The sequence below is a fragment of the Biomphalaria glabrata genome, chromosome 12 (genome assembly GCF_947242115.1).
Source record: "Biomphalaria glabrata chromosome 12, xgBioGlab47.1, whole genome shotgun sequence".
Classification (NCBI taxonomy): domain Eukaryota; kingdom Metazoa; phylum Mollusca; class Gastropoda; family Planorbidae; genus Biomphalaria; species Biomphalaria glabrata.
Window position 1 is genome coordinate 18,465,380 of NC_074722.1, and position 25,649 is coordinate 18,491,028.

A 25,649-nucleotide genomic window follows, 5' to 3' on the forward strand; every position below is an offset into this window, starting at 1 on the left:
AAGTAAAGGCGGTTGTTAATTGTGCTGGCCATATAATAGATTGACCATGACCATCAAAATCGATATCGTTTTCTTATTCTACTATACAGAAGTGAATAGATTGGCTGAATCTATTATATTAATATAATATTAATATTAAATGAAAAGACATCTCTGTTAATCACAAACATTCTGAAATGTCGACCAACTAATTTTGTTTTTCTGACATTATAAAGTGTACCGCCTTGTTAAATATTGTATAGTTCAAACACCAATCGAATGACTCTGCGGAAAGAAAAGAATACCACTTAAAATGATCCATATTTAATGAATCCAATGTCGCGAGAATGACATGATTTGGTCGCACGCTTTTATTTTTAACCTTTAACTTTTCCGAGTTTTTATGTTTCCGAAAGGGATTATATTAATGGAACTCTTCAAAAAAATGTTACAAGCCAAAGAGAGGCGGGGGAGGGAAGGTGTGTGCAAAGTTATTTTGTAGTCAGGTGATCGTCTCCTGCCCAGTGGCAACAATAGAGAGTTTAGTAGCAGTCCTACACTATTTAGTAGATCTACATCATATATTGAACCAGAAAGAGAGAGAGAGAGACAGAGAGAGAGAGACAGAGAGAGAGAGAGAGAGAGATCGTAGTGGTGAAAGAAAAAGAAATAATTCTTCTACTATTAAAGTCATTCTGGCTTCCGATTAGGTTATTGAAAGTAGATTTAAGATTTTAGCTAAAGCGACATTGTATCTATATTTTTAGCAACATTTTTTGTAACATTTTTTAATGCCAATATTTTTATGCTTCTTTTCAAACACCTTCCTTCACTCATACTATTCATTCATCCACCTGTCTGCCCTTCTGTCATTCTGTATATTTCTCTTTCCCTCACAATTCTAGACTAAGACAAATCTTGTCTCAGATTCGTGTGTTTCTTTGCGCTAAGGAACTAGTATGTTTGACTTTATAAAACCCTTTTAGTGAGACACATACTTTCATGTAGTATGTAGAGCTAGGGTACCATTACATGAGTACACTGCCTTACAATCCATTGTAAAAAAAAGTATCGTCCTAAGAAAAGCTACGCTATCACTGATTGCTATATAGTTCATACATAATATAATACACGTTGACGACTAACATTGTATAATACAATCTCCTACAACGTCCTCAAGTGTAGCTCATTCATTTGATTTGCACCCTAGCGCAGGTTATTCAGTTCATAAAGTCTGCTTTAAAAAGTTTTGCAATAATTAATTAGAATACACATGGAAGTTAATTATTAAATAATGTTCAAAGATGCCAACTTTTAAATAAATTATCCTGGGAATTAGGCCTACATTCTGTGAAAGAATATTTAAAAAGCTGAAATAATGAAAAGAAAGAAATTTAATTTTTTAAAAAGTTCTCTCTCTCTCTCTCTCTCTTTGACTTAATGATAAAAACTTAAACATTTAATTCTGTAATGCTAAAACTCGCACAAGTTTTCCTATATCTTATACAAACATACACTTATCAACACTTCCTGTAGGTTTTCATGACACCAGATACACCAAAAGGCTGTTGTTGTTTAGAGGTATTATCCGTTGGTGAAAGTGGTCAATAAGTTTTCTTGTCGGCTTTAAGAGCGTAGCACGAGGTCAAGGTTCTATGGGTTGTGGTCACGTGATGTAGTATGGCAGACCCACTGTTCTGAAACAAAGTGTGAAGTGTCTATGATAGAGCGGAGAATGGACTGACTCGATCTATGGACTGTTGTCAGTCATTGGAACACTACAGGAAATGAGATACATAGGCCCATTGGTTGTTGATTGGTGGCAAGTTCAAGTTTCCAAACAATAAACTGGGAATAGAAAGGGAATAAAACAATAGAATAGAGAAGTGTTAGAGAAATTATGGTATCAGGTGTGGACTGGCTATATGGGCAAACGGTTTGGCCTAATGATTCTGCTGGTCGGCATGGGCCTTTGATTGCACTCCCATTTTTTTTTTGCTATTTCCCTCCCCTGTCTTTTAATGGTTCCAATGAAACCATTGTGGGGCCCTATTGGAAACGGATTTCGCTGGGCGAAGTTTGGGTAGGGAAGCGGATAATTTGTGAGATTTAAGAGTTTGTATTAGAAAATAAATTCGTCTATGTATTTTATTCATTCTTTACTACGTACAGAATTACTTTACGAGCCTTTCGTATAGCAAAGTCGTAGAGTATATCCTAACAATTCTGTTTCCTACATAGATCACGCTTAATAGCAAGAAGTACCAAATGTTTCAATCTATCTTTAAGAATTGTTGACCTCAAGTAACTCTTCATTAGTTTGAGGCGCGAGAAGCTTCTTTCACCAGACTACACAATTACGGCTAATGCATAATGCCATTTTTGTTTATCGCGCGTAGGATTGGCGTTTTATATATTGAATGACACCCCAAAATGTTTTTTTTTCTTTATATTTCCGTATATTTTAAGGACTTTTTCGTATATTTTGCAATTTCCGGAGATTTCCAGGAGCTCCTGGTAAATCGACAGGAGGGCGCGGGAAATTTGTTTTAAGTTATAAAATGGTTTAATTTAATAATTTATACACCTTGAATTAGCGCGGGTCCTATGAAAGTGCGGATCCTTTGAAAGTGGGGGCCCACTGCGATCGCTTAGGTTGCAGTGGCCTAAGACCGGCCATGCAAAATAGCGGCGTATGCTACGCCGCCGGTCGACTAGTTTAATAATGGGTCATATTATATTCATATACCATTCGCGTTTTTGAGAATGTACTAGGAGGAAGCAAGAGCCTTTCACATTAATTAAGTTAGTGCCTCTCTAATCGTACTGCTTTCTCTTATCTTTTAATGAAATGGGTTGCCTGAGTCAGCAAGGAAAACCAATGATTTAACATATTGTTACGTATTTCTGAATCTTCTGGCTAGAAGTATTAGTAGGCACACAAATAAAAACACTGTAAAGAACTTGACGATTAAACTTTCAGTTTCATATAACTTTAATGACTATTAACTCTAACAATTCGTCACTGTAACATGTAGCGTAGAAGAATGTACAATATCTGTCAGTTTACAGTTAGCTATACTTCGTTGCAATTCATCTCTTCACTTCTTTGCAATTCATCTCTTCTCAACTTGCACCGAGTCGTATTCCACAGAACAGACCAACGACACACTTCCCAGTGTCGCTCCAGGTCTCCTAAACTGAACCAAGTCGTAACAGACCAACGACACACTTCCCAGTGTCGCTCCAGGTCTCCCAAAGCTGAACCAAGTCGTACTCCAGTCTACCACATCAGAGCCGCACACGTCTTACATCGACTGTATCGACTGTAACGGCTGAATTCCACTGTAGTTCGCTGTATAGACTTTAACGACAGTAGTCCACTCCAGTTAACTCTACCCTAGTTAACTTGCATCGAGTCGTACACATTTCTCTTCTACTAGAGCCGCACACGTCTTACATCGTCTGTATCGACTGTAACGGCTAACTCACGACTCCATACGACTGACTTTAACATTAACTCTCTGGCTTATATAGAGTCCCTAATCGCTTCTCCAAAGTTGCACAAACACGGCTAGTATCCTCTGAAATAACACGTGAGGACACGTCACATCCTGTCTTTGTTTATACATGTAGATTCCAGAAAACATCGGCTGCAGTGTCATCAAGTTGGGGTCACACGTAGTGACCTCTATCTGTCACTGTTCATTAGTAACTGTCCCCCTACTTAGATCTGTTCGTCCCCTGGAACAACACGTGTGGACAAGTCACATCCTGTCTTTGTTTGTACATGTAGATTGCAGGGAACACTAGCTGCTGTGTCATCTCGCCGGGGTCATACGTTGACCTCTACCTATCTCTGTTCATTTGTAACACTGCCCCCTTCTTAGATCTGTTCGTCCCGAACAGATTCTACTTCATCACGATACTGATGAAATCGATCGACAATCAAGTAGGAAGCTTTGGTGGTTGCCCCCTTCTCAGAGATGTTCTTTCAATCTGGCAGTTGTCCATCTTCTTTCCATAGAAGAATGGGAGCCAAATCCTCATTTTTCAGCAGTTCCTCACAAATGTTTTCATCAATCTTGGTATGGAAACATCGACCTTCAGATGACGACATTGGGCACTCTTGTCGAGAAATTCATCAGCATTCTAACGAGTTCGTGCTTAACTGGCTGCGTTTTACATTTTCTAGCATCTTTTTACAGAGCTTCTTCAGAGATAACTAGGTTCATCACAGTACAGCAATATTCACATGCTCTTCTTTTAAACAACAGCAACTGACTTGGGTTTGTACGATGTTGGGTTGATCTTCTCGCACAGTTTTATTTGTACAGTTCTATCTCAGATGGTTACTCACTACAGTTCTGACATCTTAAACTACTTCTTTTCTGTCCTTCTTGCTTCTGACTTAATTAGCGTTCTTCTAAAACCTCTGTTATACTTCATCAACCTATTCTCATGAGGAATGTTCTTAGATTATTCATTAGTGGCTTCACACTTTCAACTGATTCGTAAGGCTTTCTTCTTTGGTCTGATGGTTCCGGACAGAATCTTTCTAAAAACATGGCTGTGGAGTTTCATTAGTGCAGGTGGGGGTCTATCAGTGGGAGAATTGGTGGGCTTGTTTTCTAACAACATGGGCTATGGAGTTTCATAAATGCAGGTGGGGGTCTATCAGTGGGAGAAGGGGTGGGTTTGTATCTTGATCTTGTTGGAGCCATCCACGTTGCACTCTGCATGTGTCGCTTTCTCCGCCTCCTCCTCAATTTGATATTTCTTTCGTTGCGTTGATGTCGTTGTCGTTGGCTTGCTTTCTTGTCGATCAATGCTGATGGCAGCCTCTTAGCACATAGGAAGGTATGGCATTTCATAGCTGTAGTCATCAAGACTGTTGATCTAACAAGTTGCTTCAGCATTATTCTTCGATGGGTGCTTTGCGAATGAGCTGCAAGTCCACTTGAAGGCAAGTTGTCAAACACGTCATCACCTTCATCCGAGTCTGGAGGACTCGACTGTGGGGCAGGTTGATAACATTCAACGTGCAAAGGTCCATCAACTTCAGCATCAGTTTCTATTGTAATTCCTTGACTATCACCAGGGCTTCTCACGCCTACCTTGATAGCTGTACAAGCTTCTGTTAAGTCTAGAGCTTGTTGGTGTATTTCTTGGCATTCACAGTCTTCTTGCATAGCTACGTACGTACAGTTCTTGTCAAACACATGGGTGCAATAATCAAGCTTCGAGTTCCTCTCGTAGACAATGGCAGATAGACAGAAGTCTTTAAGGCCCACAGCAACAGGCTTGGACGCAGACCTAACGTTGTCTTGATCTGTTTGGCTGGTTGAGGTACTCATATCATGTTTATCTGTAGCAAAAACTTCGGTCAAACTATAGGTCTTTTCTATTGTTTCTTCAGCGCTCTCATTCTGCTTTTCGTTGAAATAGAAACAGCTACCGTCTCTTTTCATTTCTTGTTGGCCACATTCGTTTGGTTTGCTATCACAGTCAAAGACAGCACAGCCATCGCCAGCATCTTTATCGTAATTTTCTGTATCGCAACATTCTTGGTTGGACAATTGTTCGCTGTTCATTAATGGTGTAGCTCTTTCATCTGTCGACACAATCTGATACTGTTGAGTGTTCAGTAGCTCGTTCATCATGATTCTTGTTTGATCTTCTGTCTTATTCGGCGTGGTAGCTATTTGTTCATTCTCATTCATGGCTTTGATCAACTGGTTACATGAAGAAAATCTGGTGTTGATTTCTGATTCTATCTCCTTAATGCTCTCGTTCACCGAGTTCATTTTGTATTGCAAGGTTCTCAGGAGCTCTGTCATATTAGGTTTGATTTCAAATTGGCAAGTGTCCGGATTCTCATCTTCCTCCAACAGGGCTTGTCTGAGACGTGCTGTTAGCGTTTCCTTATTTCCGTTAAGCTGTAGACCTCTTTCTCGAAGCTCTTGTCTAAGTTCTTTCATGTCAAGTTCAAATAGAAGTTTGATGGAACACATTCTAGCCAGAAAGATCCCACTTCTGACACCAATTGTTACGTATTTCTGAATCTTCTGGCTAGAAGTATTAGTAGGCACACAAATAAAAACACTGTAAAGAACTTGACGACTAAACTTTCAGTTTCATATAACTTTAATGACTATTAACTCTAACAATTCGTCACTGTAACATGTAGCGTAGAAGAATGTACAATATCTGTCAGTTTACAGTTAGCTATACTTCGTTGCAATTCATCTCTTCACTTCTTTGCAATTCATCTCTTCTCAACTTGCACCGAGTCGTATTCCACAGAACAGACCAACGACACACTTCCCAGTGTCGCTCCAGGTCTCCTAAACTGAACCAAGTCGTAACAGACCAACGACACACTTCCCAGTGTCGCTCCAGGTCTCCCAAAGCTGAACCAAGTCGTACTCCAGTCTACCACATCAGAGCCGCACACGTCTTACATCGACTGTATCGACTGTAACGGCTGAATTCCACTGTAGTTCGCTGTATAGACTTTAACGACAGTAGTCCACTCCAGTTAACTCTACCCTAGTTAACTTGCATCGAGTCGTACACATTTCTCTTCTACTAGAGCCGCACACGTCTTACATCGTCTGTATCGACTGTAACGGCTAACTCACGACTCCATACGACTGACTTTAACATTAACTCTCTGGCTTATATAGAGTCCCTAATCGCTTGTCCAAAGTTGCACAAACACGGCTAGTATCCTCTGAAATAACACGTGAGGAAACGTCACATCCTGTCTTTGTTTATACATGTAGATTCCAGAAAACATCGGCTGCAGTGTCATCAAGTTGGGGTCACACGTAGTGACCTCTATCTGTCACTGTTCATTAGTAACTGTCCCCCTACTTAGATCTGTTCGTCCCCTGGAACAACACGTGTGGACAAGTCACATCCTGTCTTTGTTTGTACATGTAGAATGCAGGGAACACTAGCTGCTGTGTCATCTCGCCGGGGTCATACGTTGACCTCTACCTATCTCTGTTCATTTGTAACAATATTTTAAGTCACAGATCAACATGACTAGATTGACACATGAAATGCGTAAGACGTAACAATCTTATCTTTTGAAGAAACGTCTGTAATCTATAAGTAATACCAAAAAACTTCAAACTCATTAGGCTGCTATTGTATTGTTTATAGTTTTCAGACTACATACATGTATAAATAGAATACATTATGTAATCCTACGAATGCATACATCCAGTTTTCGATGCGTTATCAAACTTTATATATTTGTAGAGAATTAGGCTTACACCTATAATAGCCGGGAGGGGAGGGTCTTCAAACCATCACTTGCCTCAGACCTCATTGTCTGAAAGGGAAACTTTACTTACTGCCCCAGTGCAGCCAACTTAAGCAAACTACAGTCACCAAATTTAATGAGCGTAGTTAAAAGGGTTTTTGTGGTTTCCCTTCCCCCTCCAATTAAAAAACTAAAGCATTTTACAATTTTCTACCAGCCGCTGGATTCCATTGAATAGTAGATTTGGTTTTTGAATTTTTTTAGCGGAAGAGTAGCTGGCTAATTGCACTGTAGATACCTCAGAATATGCATTTTTAAAGCTTAAAATAACGGAAATTATGCTTGGTTCCGGAGCCCCGGACCCCACTGAGGGGAGCTCACAGCGCTCCCCCGGACTCCATAGTTGCTCTTTGGCGGTGTGTACTGTCTTTCCACTAATTATAGGAAGAGAGTATTCTAGGGTAGAAAAAACGTTTGAAAGAATGAAAGATCAGAATGTAATGAAGATTAATTACATATACACACGCACTAATAAATAAATAAATAAATAAATAAATAAATAAATAAATAAATAAATATATATATATATATATAAATAAAATGTGGAGTGGGGTAAAAATTCCCCCCCCCCCCACCGAAAATATATGACATGCCATTTGTGGGCCGGTTTATATGGTAATGCCCGGGCCGATTTTGATACTCAGTCCGCCCCTGTATGGTATGAATAGAAAACTATTGAGTTATAAAAACCTTTGTGAAGAGAATAGAATATAATAATAATAATAATAATAATAATAATAATAATAATAATCTTTATTATCCGTAAGGAAATTTGTCTTACAATTTGTGCAAACCATTTTAAAGATACGTTTTTAAGTTTTAATTCAAAACGTTTTTTTTTTTTTTAAAGTGAAAACTTTCCCATCCCATAACCCGAAAGTGTTGCCTGTTAGTGCATATAATTAAAATTGTAAATATTCGACTTCCCGGGCGTATTCAGTGTGCTTCACATAGGGAGTACACATTGAATTGCCGTCCACAGAAAATAGAAACTTTGATAAGCTAATTGGTCATAAGTATCGTCATAGAAACTTTTTAAAGTCTAAAGAAGTTTTGAAGTTTTTAAGAATTGAAGCCACTGATCACAAGCTCCACCCCATCCCTTTTCCCCACTTATAAACAGCTGAACACTGAAATATGAACTTGACCAATTTGTAGTGTCTAGCAAAATAGAACCGTGAGAACTATAACAAACGAATTTCAATGCATTAGTAAATCACTAAATTTAGAGACACTACAGAACAGAAGACAATGCAAAAACACAACCGAATAAAATATTCAGACACAAAAATAAATGCAATTTTTTTATTTCCTATGCTAGGACACGTTTGTAGAAGTGTTCATGATTTCCTAGTGCCATTAGAGCATGGAACTGGTTGCTTGACTCAGCCATGAAAACAATTTGGCTCAGCTGAGAATTCTCTAATTAACATGCACGACTAAATGAACACATGAATACGTGTAGGACGTCATTATCTTTTCATTTGAAGAAACGTCTTATTATAAGAAATGATAAGAATTATAAGAAAGACGTCCCTCCATAAATAGATCTACTGTTTAAAATCTCGTTTACTCGTCTGTTCTTGTGGACTTTCTCTTTCAAGTTTTGTTGCTCTGTGTAAAGATTAAACCATTCCGTTCAAAAAAAAATAACCCCCCCAAAAAAAACCCAAGATTTCAAAGAGAGTTTGTGTTACAAACTCAGAGGCGGCCCCGACTAGCCATAAATAAGAAATATTCCGATGACGTCAAAGGAAAAAAACTTGTATACAAACCTACCTAATAGATGCTCATCCCCTTTCAAAGGCGCTAAAAATACATAACAATAAAAAAAAAAAGAGACATACAAACACAAATCGTGTCATTTAATTCGAATCTGTTGTCAACTTTTTGAAATGTTCTTCAATTACATTCTTTAATGTCATTGAAATCTAAAAATGTAAAGCCTAAAAAAGCTTTATTGTCGTGCAGCTTGCTGCCAACTGAGTTGATTTATTCCATACATGTCTAATGAGACTGCACTGAGTCTACGATCTCTTCATGTCAACACTGCCATTGATTCCATCCCAGATGTTCACATTTAGTTTCATCATCAACTCATTCTTTCCGAGTCCCCCACAGCCCCTATTTCCACACACACACACACACTTTTTTTCTGAATGGCTGGAGATAGATAAATAAAGAGATAGATAGATAAAGCGAAAAAAAAAAGTGGGGGGGGGTCAATATATAATTTTAAAAAACTTAAAGAACTTCGTCCCCTCACCAAATCAACTAGCGCCATAAGGCGGAACTAAAAACGACCAGCGCCGTATCAGGATACAAATCACCGGACTTGGACATTTCTTAAAAATGTTTCGCCGTCCGATGAAGAAGTGTCGGAGGTTGGAGTTTCTCTCCCTGGCCACCTCCCATCAGAACATAGAGTTTATTCTGTGTGTATTTATGTGGATCTCTTTCATGCTCGCGTGTTCCTGTCAGTCTCAGCGGAAGTACATCACGCTCACCCAACACCAACAGTACTTATTACTCGTGTTCATGCGTAAGCCAGATCACTACAGGACTTAGTCACGACAGCCGCAGCCATGAAAACACTGACTAGAAAGATGTACGCTTCGTACGCAGGGCACGTGACAGAGTTGTCTCCTTCAAGAACTAGCGTGACCTCCAGGCGTTCAGATTGAGTTCATAAAGTCTCAAGTGTCGCCTCGTGACCTCAGCATCTTATTATGGTGTTAATGGGCTGAGTGTGTGTGCGCCTGGGCGTGTGTGGGTGGGCATCAGACGTCACTGATCCCATTAGCCCTACTTCCATCATCAAGAACTATTCAGTGACCTATTTCTGTCACTGACCTCGCAACTCACAGTTCCATCATTGTAAACTCTCTGCTGTGATCGCGTTCTGGTGTCTGAATCTTAGAACACCGGAGATGGGGTGAGGGGGGGTGGAAGAGAGAGAGAGAGAGAGAGAGAGAGAGAGAGAGAGCTCTGGTGGACATCTTCTGTAGAGAAGTTTACAACTAACTGAAAAGTGACAACAAAAAAGATTCTACATAAAAAAATACTTATGTTCTTATTAGTCTTCGACGTATACCAGAAAAGTCGATGTAGTATTTTGTCCTATTTCATGTATTTAAGAATTAACAGTAGAAAACATTTGTCCAGCATAGCGCGTTAATAGAGGAATCAGAATCCACATAAAATTTAATGTTAGAAAAAAAACTAAAATGTTTGATTTTCTCGTCCTTTGGTTAGCATACAAGAAATGGTTCTCACTTCATGGTGGTAAGACAAGAGACAAAAGAGAGAGAGAGAGAGAGAGTGAAAGAGAAATAAACAAAAAAAGACAGAAAAAGAGAGAGAAGAGATAAAGAAACAGAAAAAGGAGAGAAATAGGGAGACACAGAGAGAATGATTAAAGAGAGAACGAAACAAAGAGAGAGAGAGAGAAACAGATAAAGAAAGAGAATAAATGAGAAATAGAGACAGAAAGAAGCAGAAATAAAAGAGAAAAAGAGAATAAAGGAAAGAAAAACGAAGGTGAGAGAGAGAGAAAGAAAGAAAGTAAGAAAGAGAGAGATGAAAAGATGCAGTGAAGGAGGGTGGGGGGTAGACTGCTATTTATTTTATGATCACTAGACGCGCTAAATAGAAACAAACCTGACACCAAAGTTTAGGCTACCAACAGTGTTGAACTCAACTAAACTGTTGTACCAAAGTTTAGGCTACTAACAGTGTTGAACTCAACTAAACTGTTGTACCAAAGTTTAGGCTACCAACAGTGTTGAACTCAACTAAACTGTTGTACCAAAGTTTAGGCTACCAACAGTGTTGAACTCAACTAAACTGTTGTACCAAAGTTTAGGCTACCAACAGTGTTGAACTCAACTAAACTGTTGTACCAAAGTTTAGGCTACCAACAGTGTTGAACTCAACTAAACTGTTGTACCAAAGTTTAGGCTACCAACAGTGTTGAACTCAACTAAACTGTTGTACCAAAGTTTAGGCTACCAACAGTGTTGAACTCAACTAAACTGTTGTACCAAAGTTTAGGCTACCAACAGTGTTGAACTCAACTAAAGTCTTGTACTAAATAAACTCCATTGTAACCCATTTCCTGAACCAAAACAGTTCTCTCATTTGTACAGTCACCCTTGACATTCGACCACCTGCGATGACATTTTCTACTCCCACTAAATTGTCGAAAGACAAAACACAACTGGGTCAACTACATAAATACTCTCCACACCAAATGTCAACAGCTAGTGCAATTCTAACGTAATTATGTCATCAAAAGATGGCGATAACCATATTTTTTAAATATATTTTTAATGAGCATCATTTATTTCATTACAAGCCATGCTAAAACATAATACATTGGTGAAAGGCAATCTCCAAGTTAACCAGGATTGTTATATTTTTTTGAAAATGATTCAATGAACATAAATAGTAAATGTCCAATATTTCAAAGATTTCCGACTATTGACTTTAACAAATTAAAACTCAATCCTTGACTATTGAACCAATATCTAAGGATCTCGAGCCTCCACTGAGACGGTACGCCGTTTTGGCGCGAGCCGTTTTGGCGCGAGATAATCTAGCTATAATTTAAGAAACTCTTACCTCTATAATAACGTTTATTTTACTATACTATAGTATTGTATGTGTATTTTGAATTCTATTCATAGCTACCGAATAGTTGTTTTTTAACAGAGATTATGATTATTTCATGAATATATACAATTCCTAATCCTACCTGAAACCATGGTAATGAGATGCTTCCTTCTTCTACATAAATTGTCTACAAGTTCTTCCAAGCGAACTGGACTACAGCGTACATCATTTCATTTCTATTTGCAAAAGACATGTGTACAAAGTATTGACATTAGTTTATTGTCCGTAAAAGCTTAGAAATTTTTAAACGATTTTGAAAAATGTGAAAAAAAATAATGTGTGTAAGGTTGATTTGGGTGACACATCTTCTCTCTTGGTGCCAATAAAGACAAACAACTGAAGACACAACTTCACCGAGTATATTTTAAATATATAGCTATTAATATATAGGTCACAGCTGGGGCTGCGCATCCACGGGAAATACTGCATTCCTCACTAATCTACGGACTTGAAGACAAGCCTTATTATGGATGGCTGTCTGGCTGTGTGGTATTGTCTCTAGATATGTGGTCTCGAAAGTGCCGGGTTCAAACCCTTCCCGCCACAATCCTGTGGGAGGTTTGTATTTGCATGTTAAAATCCTTAAATCAAAACATGTAAAATATGCAAAGCATGAAAGGTCAAACCTCGACTTGGGACCATGATAGTAACCTACTTTCTCCACCCCCATAAACTAAACGTGACGTGTGCAAAAAGCACATGGTGCCATTCATCAGTTTTCTTCTTTTTTTTGGTTACAAATTAAATCATTTTTGTTTTCACTTTGGCATGAATTTATTTCTATCATTGTTTGGTTTTCATTTGGACAATATTAAAATGCATACTCGCGTTATACTGTAATAGAACAAACATTACAAAACCAACTGAAATACCAAAACTTCTGGACACTAATATCTCTTGAGAAATACGTTAGACACAAACACAGATACAAAACACTAATACAATGACCCTAAAACAATGTGATCAAAGCCTAGAGCAGTTCACATTTCTAGTGCACGACCTAATTCTCTATTAACTCATCTCCCCCAAACTTTCTACATAAGTAATTAATTGCGACTTATTGATGAGCTTATTGGTTATATGTTTATATATTTAAGTGCTGTCATCCGAGAAGTGGGAGAAATCAGAGAGTTACTTATAACGTTTGTTGAAATCAGAGAGTTTGTTGAGATCAGAGAGTTACTATAACGTTTGTTGAGATCAGAGAGTTTGTTGAGATCAGAGAGTTACTATAAGCGTTGTTGAGATCAGAGAGTTTGTTGAGATCAGAGAGTTACTATAAAGTTTGTTGAGATCAGAGAGTTACTATAAAGTTTGTTGAAATCAGAGTTACTATAAAGCTAGTTGAAATCAGAGAGTTACTTTAAAGTTTGTTGAGATCAAAGAGTTACTATAATCTTTGTTCAAATCAGAGAGTTACTATAATCTTTGTTCAAATCATACCTTTGTCTTTACCTATCCCTTAGTCTGTTGGACCGTCGGGGCACCAGGCAAGACTTGTCGACCGTCTTTCTCCATTCCTCCCTGTCTTTTGCCCTGTCTAGAACCTCTCTCAATGGCAGGCCCGTCCATTCCTTAATGTTGTCCTCCCATCGCTTTTTCTGTCTCCCTATTCTTTTTTTACCTGGCACTGTTCCCTGAAGGAAGGTCTTTGCGAGCCCCGTAGATCTTGTAATGTGGCCATAGGTTTTAAGCTTTCATCTTTTTACAATAGTTAGCAGGTCGGCATGGGCTCCGATCGCTGCAGTAACCCTGACTCTGATTTCTTGGTTTGTGATGCGGTCTTTGAATGTGATGCCTAGGATCCTTCTGTAGCATCTCAATTCCATTGCTAAGATCCTCCTCTCAAGCTCTGCATTCAACGTCCACGACTCGCAAGCATATAAAAAATGTGGCCATGACCAGGGCATGCATCAGTCTGATTTTGGTGCCGAGGACTAAGCCCTTGTCTTTCCATATTATTTTAAGTTTAGAAAGGGCTGCTGTGGACTGTGCTATTCGGGCCAATAGTTCGGGTTTTGTTCCCTCATCTGAGACTTACTATAGAGTTACTATAATCTTTGTTGAAATCAGAGAGTAACTATAAGCTTTATTGAAATCAGAGAGTTACTATAAACTTTGTTGAAATCAGAGAGTTAATGTAAGCTTTATTGAAATCAGAGAGTTACTATAAGCTTTATTGAAATCAGAGAGTTACTATAAGCTTTACTGAAATCAGAGAGTTACTATAAACTTTATTGAAATCAGAGAGTTACTATAAACTTTGTTGAAATCAGAGAGTTACTATAAGCTTTATTGAAATCAGAGAGTTACTATAAGCTTTGTTGAAATCAGAGAGTTACTATAAACTTTATTGAAATCAGAGAGTTACTATAAACTTTGTTGAAATCAGAGAGTTACTATAAGCTTTATTGAAATCACAGAGTTACTATAAGCTTTGTTGAAATCAGAGAGTTACTCTAAGCTTTATTGAAATCAGAGAGTTACTATAAGCTTTGTTGAAATCAGAGAGTTACTATAAGCTTTGTTGAAATCAGAGAGTTACTATAAGCTTTGTTGAAATCAGAGTTACTCTAAGCTTTATTGAAATCAGAGAGTTACTATAAGCTTTGTTGAAATCAGAGAGTTACTCTAAGCTTTGTTGAAATCAGAGAGTTACTCTAAGCTTTATTGAAATCAGAGAGTTACTGTAAGCTTTGTTGAAATCAGAGAGTTACTATAAGCTTTGTTGAAATCAGAGAGTTACTATAAGCTTTGTTGAAATCAGAGAGTTACTATAAACTTTATTGAAATCAGAGAGTTACTATAAACTTTGTTGAAATCAGAGAGTTACTCTAAGCTTTATTGAAATCAGAGAGTTACTATAAGCTTTGTTGAAATCAGAGAGTTACTATAAGCTTTATTGAAATCAGAGAGTTACTCCAAGCTTTGTTGAAGTTACCTACAAACTAGAACTCAATCTCAACCACTACCCAAATAAAATGAAGACTTTATAACAAAAAAGGCTTACCAAAAACTATGTGACGAAACTATTCTCTCCTCAATTTCTTTACAATACGACAAGTTGCTAGTCTTAGTTTCTGGATGTCATTAGTGCAGCTCATGGGCCAATTTATTTGCCCAGCTATCTTAAAAACGATGGTAGTTTGTTTTTTTTTCTGAGTAATTGTTTCCCTTAGAATGTTCTAGAAAAGGAGCCGGAGGCGATCAAAGATTTGTACAAAAAAAATCGATTGAAATAATTTTTATGGTTTTATCATTAATATTGAAAAAATGTTTTATTCAATGAAATTAATTAAACTTTTAATACAATTTTTTTTTGAAATTTATATATGACAGAGACGGAGATGTTATGGAATGATTTAGAAAGCCTTCAGGAGAGAAGACTTCAAAGTAAAGTAGTAAGCATACATAAAACACTGAACCATAATCTTCAAATACAAAACCTAATCAAATACTCAGACACAAAGATAAAGGCACATTCCATATCCCATTTGCTAAGACAAATTTATACAAATGCTCCTTCTTCCCTAGTGCTATGAGAGCATGTAATGGGTTGCCTGAGCTAGCCAGATTTTAAGTTATTGGTAAAGCTGGATAACTATCATGACTAGATAGACCTAGGAACACGCGTAGGACATAATCATCTTCTTTGTTTGAAGTAACGTCTGTATTTTATAGGATAAGATGATTATAGAATTTAGACTTACATAAAAACTTCACACCGTTTCCAAATGAATGTTTAGAATACCTCCTATGGTCTGTTCGTTTGTTCAATCAGTCGTTAGTCTGTCACGTTTAGAGCTAAAAGCACCAAGGAAAATCCGTTTTCACCATATTTTGTGGCCAGCTAGAAACAGTTGTGGAGATTTTTGTCTTCTGTAATCGAACCCTGCTTTCTTTTACCTTATGGTTGTAAAAAAAATAATTAAAACTGTTGGTCTACTTATAAGAGAAATCTATTATTTAATGAGGATTCTAATGACGACAAACAATATAATTGTAAGGGAAACAATTTATTTTTAACATTTATATTTATTTACACAAGCGCTGTTTAATTTTTTAAAAATATTTTTTTCGTAAAGAAATGTTTCCAACGCTCTAATCAGATCTTTCAATTCTAAGTAACAAAACAGCAGAACCTATCACTGCAGCTAATGACAACTGAAGCTAGTTGCCGGCACGTGCTACAGTTCACTTCCGTGTGTCCTATTGCTTTCCAATGTGGGGAGGTAGAAAGGAGGGAGGGTGAGGACCACGTGACGTTCTACATTGGAGAGAGAACTTTTGAGGAGCTCATTGCTAGGAATGAAAGGAAAGTGTGCTACTGTTTGGTTGTTGTTGTTTTTTTCGAACTTTTACGGTACTTTATTTTGAAGACTAGAAATCACGTTGAAATCTCGTTGTAACCACCAAGAAGCTTACTTCCTGTTCACAACTAGGAATGACAACTGTTTTCAACAAGTCTGACCCAATCAACAGTTTACGTTGATGACGTTTCGTGGCGCCAGAGATAAACATTTCCATGACAACAGGTCAGATGATTTGCCAATCAGCAGACAACACGTTGCCACTACTTGTCACCTTGTCATGGACGTCCCTTGCTTAGCGATAGTGTGTGTGATCGATACCTACATGAGATGGTGACTGACTCTGGGCACTCAGACGTAACCGGAACGTTTTCCCTGAATACTATGTACGTATAAATAAATGAAAGGCCGGCTTTAGATAGCTCGCTCGAGGGCTAGAGATGTTACTCGGGTTTTCTTGTGAATTCATCATTTTAATAAAATTTCAATTGGAATAGTATTTTTGGTGGAACTTCAAATAGGATTAATGTTCTTTAAGGCTGAAATCATTGTGTCAGCTTAGATTATCTTGGGTTTCTTATTAATGTATGTTTGTGTGTTTGGGTTTGTATCAATGAAGGTACACTTGCGTTTGTACTTTACCCACCAGAACAGAATTGTTATCTTTTTACTTTTGAAGTCAAAATCTGTTACTATGCTGAAAAAAATAATCGAATTATTGTAATTAATAATTGCAAGATTAGGATTACTTGGCATATCTGCACACTTTAGGGCTATGTCATGCCCCCCCCCCCCAAATGCAAGAGAAACATTTTTTTGCCCTTTATTTTTCTTTTTAAAAATACGCTTGAAAAACAACAACTCTTTATCAGGTACGAACTACAGCTTGCAAAAGAGAATACGTTCTATTGTAACGAGTTTGTAGCGATAGGATAGAGATTGTGAATCAAATATGAACTCAACAGAAGTCTACACAACTAAGACGTTACACTTCAATAGGTAGTGAATCAAATATGAACTCAACAGAAGTCTACACAACTAAGACACATTACACTTCAATAGGTCGTGAATCAAATATGAACTCAACAGAAGTCTACACAACTAAGACGTTACACTTCAATAGGTAGTGAATCAAATATGAACTCAACAGAAGTCTACACAACTAAGACACATTACACTTCAATAGGTCGTGAATCAAATATGACGTTGAAAGAAAAGACAAGCACATACTACAAGACAACACAATGCACATTGCCAGGACGGGAAAAGAGCTAGTAGTTCCATTATCTGCTCTGATAGGGATCAAACCTGAAAGAGCCTAGAACTAGAAAGAAACTTGATAATGACATTGAGATGGCGAGCTTTATCTGGCAACTCTTTTGTTGACAGTTTGTTCTCCTACTTGTCTGGCGACCTGATCCTCTGATCAGTTGAACGCTAGGAGTGCCAAACCAATTTCCACCTCAGGATGAGCATATTTATACAAACATAACCTTACTTTAGTAGATTAATTACTGCTCAGGCCAAAAACAAGGCACATCGCTATTACATCCAAGCCATCATCATCAGTAGTCAATTGATCTGGCGGCGCGATACCTTCGTTTGTTTGTTTTTCATTTTCGTTTCATGACATTCTTCCTATGACGTCATTGCCCTCCGAGCGTCATTTTTCTTTCTTGTTGCCGAATTGTTTCTCGTTATTTATTTACTTGAGCTACGAACAGGCGTCTCGATGATCGGCATTGTAACGTTTACCTGGCCATTCAATTAGTCAAAGCCAAGCTGGTCCTGACCCCCAGGAGGTCAAGGTTGTAGGTTAAGCAGAACGTGAGTACAGCTGTTCACGGGAAAACATTGACTTCTGACGCCAGACAATTATGAGGCGAGAAACTCTTTCGACTTAAAAAAAAATGGAAACATTTTTTTTTTAACTTCTGTACACAGACTTGAAATTTTTTGTGAGGGTAATTTTCTTTAGTTTTTTTGTTTTTTTTTTATGCGCCAACCAATTAGGTTGCTGGGATTTAGAAATGGATTAATCTATTGGCACGTAGAGCGTATGCTCAAGACATCAATGGCATTTGTGTATATTGTGTATACTATCTCAGAAGCGAAAACTGGTCATTATGTGAAATTCTTAAAAATACTTTGAAGATTTGAAATAAGGCTGACCGAAGGTGTTTAACTAAGTGGAACATTATCAGGAAGGCAATGTGGAGGTGCATGTTTATTTTATCTTTTTAGCAGACGGACGAAAGAAGTTTGGATGGGTGTCTATTGTTATGCAGTGAAGGAAGCAAAGCAGAGGTATTGATTCCTTAGGGCCTCAGCTAATATAATATAGTTCAGAGGGAAGATAAAGTGTTGTTGTAAAGGGAGGTAAGCCACCAGAGAGAGCACGGCTAGATGATAGATGTTTATTTCTAATAAATAATAAAGTAGTGTTGTAAACATAAGGGAGGTAAGCCACCAGAGAGAGCACGGCTAGATGATAGATGTTTATTTCTAATAAACAATGCTGTGTAGATAGATGATCACAAGAGCTACTTAGAGGCCTTGGGCTCACTTCCACCACGCACGAGGTCTAGTTCTACCACCGTTCCTTCTTGCTAATCCACAACTCATGCAACCCCGGGCAGCATCAATACCACACTTCCCAGTGTTGCTTCAGGTCTACATTGACAGGCTCCTAACACGCCAGTTACCAGGCAGGAAGAGCGATGCCTCTTTCCTCTTGTTTCAGAACGACAGACTCTCTAACAGCCTTCTTGCTAGTTTAGAGAGGAAGGTAGCTTCACGTCTTGTGAACAGTCCTGTCTTGGTCCAGCTCGTACGTTGGTGCTCAGCATAGAAGACGGTCGGCCTGTTGAACTGTTTAGGGGGAAAGTAAAACAGAGGGATTGCATCTTTACTAGAATCTTCTTCTCTTATAGAATACAGACGTTACTTTAAAAAAGAAGACGATTGCGTCCTTTGCGTCATGCATCTAGTCATGCATGTTAACCAATGACTTAAATTCTGCCAAGTCATTGGTTTTCCTAGCTGGCTCAGGCAACCCATTCCATGCTTTAATAGCACTAAGGAAGAAGGAGCATTTGTATAAATTTGTCCTAGCATATGGAATGAGGAATGTACCTTTATCTGTGTGTCTTTCTGAGAATTATGGAGTATAAACTGTAGGTTTAGAGGGGGAGTGGGGGGTATAAAATTATAAAATTGTTCGGTTAAAAAACTCAACATACAGCAACAAACTCAACGTAGACAATTTATAAATGATTTCCCGTAATGCGTATTGCAAGTAGATTTAATAACTTTTGGCTGCAATAATAAGTATCAACTGCCTTGCAAATCATCATCATCTGTCCCTTGACTTTCGTCCTAGCGGTGACAGTTCGTCCTAGGGCTGCTGTGACAGTTCGTCCTAGCGGTGACAGTTCGTCCTAGCGGTGACAGTTCGTCCTAGCGGTGACAGTTCGTCCCAGGGCTGCTGTGACAGTTCGTCCTAGCGGTGACAGTTCGTCCTAGCGGTGACAGTTCGTCCCAGGGCTGCTGTGACAGTTCGTCCTAGCGGTGACAGTTCGTCCTAGCGGTGACAGTTCGTCCTAGGGCTGCTGTGACAGTTCTTCCCAGGGCTGCGGTGACAGTTCGTCCCAGGGCTGCTGTGACAGTTCGTCCTAGCGGTGACAGTTCGTCCTAGCGGTGACAGTTCGTCCCAGGGCTGCTGTGACAGTTCGTTCTAGGGCTGCTGTGACAGTTCGTCCTAGCGGTGACAGTTCGTCCTAGCGGTGACAGTTCGTCCTAGCGGTGACAGTTCGTCCTAGGGCTGCTGTGACAGTTCATCCCAGGGCTGCTGTGACAGTTCGTCCCAGGGCTGCTGTGACAGTTCGTCCTAGGGCTGCAGTGACAGTTCGTCCCAGGGCTGCTGTGACAGTTCGTCCTAGGGCTGCAGTGACAGTTCGTCATAGGGCTGCTGTGACAGTTCGTCCTAGGGCTGCAGTGACAGTTCGTCCTATGGCTGCTGTGACAGTTCGTCCCAGGGCTGCTGTGACAGTTCGTCCTAGGGCTGCAGTGACAGTTCATCCCAGGGCTGCTGTGACAGTTCGTCCTAGGGCTGCAGTGACAGTTCGTGTAACCAAATCCCTCCACTTTGGTCGGTCAGCAGCTGTTCTTAGCTGGATACCAAGAGAGAGACCTGTCCATTCTTTTATGTAATCCAGCCAGCTTTTCTTCGGACGACCCTTTCTTCGTGCTACCTCCACTGTACCTTGAAGGATGACTTTTGACAGTGAGTCATGTCTTACAATATGACGAAAACATCTCAGCTTTCGTCTCTTCACACTATTGAGAAGTGACTCTTTTTTTTTTCCAGCCAGAATGTTGACTTCTAAAAGTAAAAACTCATTTTTTCTTAATGGTCTGTGATACTCATTTTTTTTCTGTAACATTTTCTCTAGAGACTTGGATTCCTTTTTAAGCTTCAGCGTTCAGTGTCCAGAGAACAGGTGGTCAAAAAATGTGAACAATAAATGAGCATGAAATAAGAAGTGACCAAAACAAAATTTAAATATGTTAAAAAAAAGATTAGATACAAATGACACACAAAGAGCTGAAATAGATATAAGAAAGAAATACGAAATGATAAGCGATGAATACGAAATGATAAGCGATGAATACGAAATGATAAGCGATGAATACGAAATGATAAGCGATGAATACGAAATGATAAGCGATGAATACGAAATGATAAGCGATGAATACGAAATGATAAGCGATGAATACGAAATGATAAGCGATGAATAAGAGATTAAAAAGAGTTTTGAAAAAAAAAAGAGTCACACACAACAAAAGAACAAAACTTGAGGCTCATTTTTTTTTCTTTCTTTTTTTTACGAGAGTTCTCCCCCCCCCCCTTTTCATGATTGCTAAATCTGAGAAAAAAATAACCCTCAAAATAACAAAAAAAGAAAAAACACCGAAGGGAGGGAAGAAAGAAAACCGGGCTTCCCATTATTCACCGATATTTTGTGTTTCGTTAATTGAATTCCACTCGCCAGCCTCCATAAGATCAATTCAACTGAATGGAAGCTGCACTTTTTATTTTTCCTCGTCTCCTGGGGCCACGTGATGACTAAACCAAACAAACACAGGCGCAAAGGTTGCTGACAAATAGTCCCTGAAGATTTCTCGCCAGCTTGTTAGTGGCCGCAGCGCTCCTCTTTTAGCTGTTTCTCCGCGCACAGATGAAAAACCTCGCGGTGAATCTCAGCCTAAAGTTTTTAGCCACGGCATCGAGCATCCATTTCTTTTCAAACTGATGATTTAGTGATCAAATGTTTAGATGAAGTATCTTCATTTGTTGTTTAAATCGTTACGAAGATATTGCATTAGACTTTCTGTTCTGTGTATGCTAACCTTAAATAAATATTGTATTATAATGTCACGTTTGTAAAAACACCAAATGTTTTGTACCTTAAAATCTTGAATCTCTCAAGTTATTGTGAACACCAACTAATAGTAGACATACAAAATATCCTTTCAAAAAAGTTTAAAGCTACAAAGTCTTACATGTACACAAGTGTCATTACTGCGAACATACATATATATATATGTAAAAAAACAGTTAATATCCACTTTCAGATCTTGTGATCTCTAGCGCACAGGATGTAATGCTCATCTGTTTCTGTGGCCCACACTACAACCAATGTCAGGTACCTATTAAAGCGGGGTGGACTCGAAGGCGCACCAGCATTCGAATCCAGGACCCCCGGTTCGGAAGCCGAGCACTTTGCCACTCAGCCACCGCGTCTCCTTACATTTGTATATAACATATATTAGGCTACTTTTGTATATAACATATTTTAGGCTACATTTGTATATAACATATTGTTACGACACAAGACTCTTCGAAATAATAATAGACTCTCAGGTTATTACTCTATAAATACTTTAATATTACAACAAGTTATGTAAATACGAACATTTCATTTCTCTTCCTGTCAATTACTCCCGGCTTTCCCTTTTAAACATCACTTCCATTCATTACACAAATTCGCACCATTATTCATGCACACCGTGCTGCGCTACTACTGTAACACCCCCCTTGTTTGCCAAGTTCGATGTACATCGAACGTCTTTTAAATATCAAATAAAATTATAAATCACTGTTCAATATAATTATATTATCTTCATTAATTCTCATTCTTTTAAACCAGGTAAAAACCAACGACAACAACAAAACCCTCCAACAGCAAAATTAAATATCATCATTCTTTACATTATTATTTTAGGTTCAAAATTACTTACATCCATCCCAATGTATAATGTCCAGACTTCCCCAACGAACCAATCAGAGTAAATCTCATAATTCACAATTATAAACTATAATTAACTATGTAACTGTAATACTATATTTTACATTTCTAACAATGGTTTCATCAAATTCTCAATACAACACCATATATTAATATCTCGACACCTCACACATGTAACAAAGCTTCGTCAATCCATACAGTCTTCGATTACATATACATGTAGTATGTGCATATTTACAAAATATTTCAATCTGTTATAGATGTCTATTCATTACACTGCTATTCATTGTGTTCTCACCAAAATGATTTTACTGACATTATTCTTTTGACCAACCAACAGAAACAAAATTGACGTGGCCAAGCTCCTTTCCTTACTTCCATTTCTTTTCCTTCTTAGGTACACCGTGATAATGTGTCAGCTATCACATTGTCTTTCCCTGGTATTGTCCTGACCTCAAAGTTATAATCCATAAGTTGCAATGCCCATCTGGCTATTCTGTTGTTCCCTAGTTTATTTGTATTAATGAAGGCCAAGGGAGCGTGATCCGTCCATAGTTCAAATTTAGCTCCCATTAGGTAGAACCCTAATTTTGTTATACCCCATACAATGGCTAGTCCTTCCTTTTCAATGGTAGCATATTTCAACTCAGATGCTGTCAGTTTTCTAATCACATATAAAACAGGATGTGGGACACCATTCCATTTTTGCATTAGACAGCCTCCTATTGCAATGGCTGATGCATCTGTAGCCAAAATAAATTCCTTAGTATTGTCAGGTAATTTCAAAATCGGTGCCCCAGAAAAGAAAGTTTTAATTATGTCCAGTGCTTCTTGACATTCCTCCGTCCACACTATATTGTTAGGTTTTCCTTTCTTTGTTAGATTTGTTAGTGGTTCAATTATTTCTGAAAAAATTGCGATAAATTTTCTATAAAAGTTGCATAACCCCAAAAGGCTTCTAATTTGCTTCTTTGTCTTTGGTACCTTAATGTCCAATATTTTTGATACAGTTTCTTCCAATGGTGTAATGTACTCATTTTTAATCTTATACTCCAAAAATGAAATTTCACTTAGGCCAATTTTTATCTTTGTTGGTTTCAATGTTAAATTGTTTTCTTTGATAATTTTAAAAACCTCTCCAAGGCTTTGTATATGCTCATCCCATTGCTCACTAAAAATGCATATATCATCTAAATAACAAATTGTGTCTCTTCTATGGCTGAATAATTTGGCCATCATTCTGTTAAACGTGGCTGGAGCATTTACCAAGCCAAAGCTCATCACATTCCATTGATATATGCCCGAAGGTGTCTTAAATGCCGATAATGGTTTAGCTTCTTGTTTTAGAGGTACTTGCCAGTATCCTCTTGACAGATCCAACGTGCTAAAAATCTTTGCATTTTTTAGCTTAGTAAACATTTCTTCTGCTTGTGGCATTGGAAATGGATCAAACTGTGTGACTTTATTCAACTGTCGATAATCCACACACAATCTTAAGTTGCCACACTTTTTTTTAACAAGCACGACTGGTGCAGCCCATGGTGAACTAGATGGTTCTATCACTCCAAGTGTTAGTAGCTCATCAATTTCCTTCTGTAATGTTTCTCTATGGTGTAATGGGATCGTATATTGTGGCAGTTTATTCGGTACTTTGCCAGTTAACTTGATATCATGTTCTATAATACTTGTTTTCCCAGGTAAATCCGTAAAAATATTCTTATACTCCTCAATTAGTGCCTTGATTTCTTTAGCTCTATCAAGAGAAACTCCATCCACCGTGACATCCTTCCACGTTTGCCTACTTTCTGTTGCCACTGTCTTTATTAGTCTAAACCTTTCCTCTGTCTCCATTTCTTCCGTCACACAGGCACTCATTGTCATTGACTCATCTTTACTCCTTTCTTCACTTCTTTGTCTTGGTCTGAACTCTTTTAACAAATCTACATGAAATATTTTGAGCTTCGAATCAATGTCTATTTCATAATCCACATCGCTAATTTTCCTTGTTATTTTGTACGGTCCCAGCCATTTTGTGAACAGTACATTATTCTTATCCTTGAGTAAGACCAAAACATCTTGTCCTACGTCTAATTCCGTCATTTTTCTATGTTTATTCACCCTGCAACGCGTTAATTCATTTTTCTCTAGTACCTGTCTACCCGCTTCTTCGCATGCCTTTATAACCTGATTTCTAGTTTCTGTTACAATATCATAACTGTCATTAGTTCCTACATGTTCATGAGAGATTATCAAATCTTTCACTATTGTCATTGGACCTCGCGGATTTCCTCCATAAATCATTTGAAATGGTGAAAACCCTGTTGTTTCATTACGACTCTCTCTGTATGCAAATAGTATTGACGGAATAGCCATATCCCACTCTTTGGGTTTATCATCCACTACTTTAGATAATGCTTCTTTAGCGTACCATTAAAGCGTTCGCAAATACCATTGCTCTGTGGGTGGTAAGGGGCTGTAAACCTTTGCTGAATCCCAAACATGTTCAAGAATGTTGTAGTCAGCTGACAGTTGAATTGAGTGCCCCTATCTGATAATATTTCTTTGGGAAATCCAAATCTTGTAAATAACGTATATAATGCTTGTACTATGTCTCTGACTTCAATTCTTTTGAGTGGAATAGCCTCTGGCCATCTTGAGCACACGTCTATCACAGTTAAAATATAACGGTGACCCCTATTCGAAACTACTGGCATTGGACCAATCAAATCAATCGCTATTTTACTAAATGGTCTATCTGCTATATCCACCCTTTGTAATGGTGCTTTTATTTTTCTTGCCCCTTTTATTTGGCATAGTCTGCACGAAGTCACATAGTTTTTGATGTCCTTACTAATAGATGGCCAATAGAAATCCTTGAATATTCTTTGTTTCGTTTTATGTATTCCCATATGTCCTGCGTGTGCTACATCGTGCCCATTTTACATAACAAGCTGCCTGAATTCTCTAGGTACCACAAGCTGGATTATTGTTTCCCCATGCCATTCAATCTCTCTAACAAGAGCTCCTCTTTCTATAAAG

General features: G+C 38.2%; 1 protein-coding gene across 1 annotated transcript in view; it reads left to right on the plus strand.

Moving 5' to 3' along the window:
* Positions 1 to 25,649, plus strand: part of LOC106069928 (uncharacterized) — a 45,192-nt gene that overhangs the window by 3,531 nt on the left and 16,012 nt on the right. The gene's annotated exons all lie outside the window — the stretch shown is intronic.